The following is a 3,177-nucleotide window of genomic DNA, read 5'->3' on the forward strand; positions in this document are numbered from 1 at the left end:
AGTAAGTAGTTTAGCTTCATGGAGAAATGTTTAAAATTCTGATGTCTTTCTATTTACTTTTTTTTTTTTTTGAGCAATTTGATACAGTTTCTTCCAAAAATTCCAGATTATAAAGCCTAAAGAAACTCCGAGAAAAATCTGTTTAATAATAACTACTTATTCCGTGGGAGTCCCAGCAAAAACTAAGTGAAAACTGGTAAAGGCGTTCTTGCACTGGAAAAGTACGGAAATAATTCATGAAGAGATCCCCGATACTTGAAAAGTTTGTGCAAGAACTTCAAAGGGATATTCTTCGTGAGTGTTTTGGAAAAATTCTTGAAGGATTTTTCAATGGATTAGACAAAGAATTGATATTTTCCGTAATTATTATTATTATTAATATTAATATTTATTTAGGACATTTTACTATACGTGTGGCATTCGTGTCGAATTTTCCGTAATGATAATTGTAATTTACAAGCATTACTGATATTCAGATAAAAACACAAACAGATAAAATCAACGCAAATTTTCGCAAACTACTAAATTTGCGAAAATCATGATTATTACTTCGGTAAATCAAGAATTTTCTAGGCCCCCTCCAGGAAAAAATCCTAGCTACGCCAATGAAGATCCAGATAAAATTTGTAAGGGATTTGTAAGGTTCTGTAAATAATTTGTAAGGTTCTCCATGTACGATATAGGAGATCCAGACTTTTCCAGACAAATTTTTAAAATCTTCCAGATTTTTGAAAAATTGACTTGGCATCCCTGGTAGCAACTACGAATTGTATGGTCATCTATGCTCATGCTCAACTCCGCATCTTCCCCTACTGAAAAGACTTATCATTTGAAAGTGTGATTTTAATTGTAGTTTGAAATATTATTATGAATTATATGTCCTGAATAAGCTTGAATGCGTGTATAATCTGCAAAAGCTTACAAATAACACCATTAAAAAATCCAATCTCTGTATAATAAATATTTGGTTTGATTCGGTAATTTAAGACTTGAACAGTAAATAAAGCCTTAATCATTTCTTCAGTCTTTGCAAATAAACAGCAACTTCAATACTGAAAGAATAAAAACAAATCTTCGTTCATTCTCACCGACCAAAGATCCAGTTGTCAATGCCAATGAAACTCAATCATGTAGGTAAAGCTTCCCTTTTACTCGCGTGGGTACATTCGCTTCGTACCCATGATAAGGTAATTAATTACCCCCACAATCAACCATAACAACAACAACAGCTCATCATCATTCCACCACCTCAAGCACGAGCGCCAAACACCACCATCGAGAAACACAACCAGCCAGCTTCCTATCGGAGTCACGCAAAGCTAAAACGAGAGCAGTGCTGCAAAGCGATGGAAAAGGTCGCTGAATAATAAATCATTTTGGTCAGCAGCACAGCAGCTTTACCTACCATACTATAGCGAGAGAGTTCGCTTCGCACACGTGCTCTGCTCACTCACTAACACAACCTCTCCCCGTCGCAGGTATTTAGCGATGATTTTTGGTCTTTTGGCAACGGGAGGATGTGCGTGGGATGAAAGGAGAGATAATTTTTCGCAATTAGTCAGTTTTTCCGACCTTTTCCGGGGGGGGGGGGGGCTCAGTGAGATCTTTCCATGGAAATATATAATCTTCTTGGAAATTGGACACATCGTTACGGAAATGTGATGAAGATAGATTACGTGATAAGTTCACAAGAGTACGGAAGAACAAGTTTTGTTATACATACGTATGTGTTCAAAGGTCCAATTGATATGGGGATTAAGCCCTTCTACAAGTCCCATATTGTCTAGTGGTTAGGATATCCGGCTCTCACCCGGAAGGCCCGGGTTCGATTCCCGGTATGGGAAACTTTTTTTGTGGTTGCTACAACTCCAGATGACTATCATAAATATATATCTCATAAAACGCTACGCCTAGCGGAATCAATATGCATATTATTAATTGCCATTATAATTCGTAGCAATTTGGTGCTATTATCATGAATACTCTCTTTATGGGTCACCTACTAACGTTCGGTATTCACATGGGTGGGTGTATTTTCCACGCCTGAGTAGCTTAATATCTCCGTATCAAATAGAGAAGCCAAGAAGACGTACAAAGAAGATCACAATCGAGTATCCCAAGCGACCAAACCACTTGCTGGATGATGCAACCTTACACAGATTCCAGATTGCACTGTATGTGTGTGCAGGTGAAGGTGGATAGATTATAAAAGTTTTCCGAAACCCATTCCCAATGCCTCTCCTCAGAATTTCACTGCTAAGGTGCTTTAACTCTAGCGTAGCTGGGTGGGACTCTGATACGTTATTACCCAATATCGTCCTCTACCGTGTCCCTGTGCCACATATGTAGACAGAGAAACGCTAAGGAAAAGTCAAACCGTCAATGGCTTGAATGGAGCGGAGGTGGCTTGTTTGCGTTAGTGAGCTGTGAAAGATGTGCATGGGAATGCGATTCAGAATGACTTGCGACGAAAATTGGGTAAAATGAAGTTTTTGCTTCGAACAGTCAGCAGCCATGCGTCTCCATTTGCTGATTTTTTATTTCATTCATTTATTGGTATCATTCCAAACATTACATTTATTTTTTATATCTATAGAAGATTATTACAAATCACTCAACTAGTGGAGCTATTGACCCAACGCTCCCCCAGTATAAGATAGTAGGTTCGAAGAAATGCCACACGCCTGGATCCTCCTGATGTGGGTGGTGACCAGCCAGTAGTAGGTACAAGTGGGTTGAGCGCAGGATATTGGTTCGTGGCGGCAGGCAATGAATTTTCTACTCCTACAACCATTTGCCACACCATCCAGGCCCACACACCAACATGAATGGATGGGGTTGCCTCTCGAGAACGACGTAAAGGGCAATCCTTTTTGTCTCCTCCTCGGCATTCTGCTGGTGGCTGGCTGGCTCGTATGTCTCTCGGATATGCTATGAGTTGTTTTATTTTGTTAAGAGCATATTTATAAAGCAAACAAACACACATCCGCATTACACTTGGCGGAGACGGAGAAGGGACCAAACGGTGGAAAGCCTGAACACATGAAATCCATACTTCCTCCGGATGGGGCAAGCAGAATGGAAAATATGTGCAAATCGTGTTAGGATGCTTCGATTGACTGAATACCAACTGAACTATAATGGTAGATGGGTTGTACAAATAACTTCACGAGAATT

The 3,177-nt window shown here is 39.5% G+C and overlaps 1 non-coding gene across 1 annotated transcript; it reads left to right on the forward strand.

The window, feature by feature from the left end:
- Positions 1–1,772: 1,772 nt before the first annotated feature.
- Positions 1,773–1,844, forward strand: Trnae-cuc. The gene has a single exon. It is a non-coding gene; the product is annotated as a tRNA-Glu (tRNA).
- The last annotated feature ends 1,333 nt before the right edge of the window (positions 1,845–3,177 follow it).

Source organism: Aedes aegypti, chromosome 3 (assembly GCF_002204515.2).
Source record: "Aedes aegypti strain LVP_AGWG chromosome 3, AaegL5.0 Primary Assembly, whole genome shotgun sequence".
Taxonomy (NCBI): domain Eukaryota; kingdom Metazoa; phylum Arthropoda; class Insecta; order Diptera; family Culicidae; genus Aedes; species Aedes aegypti.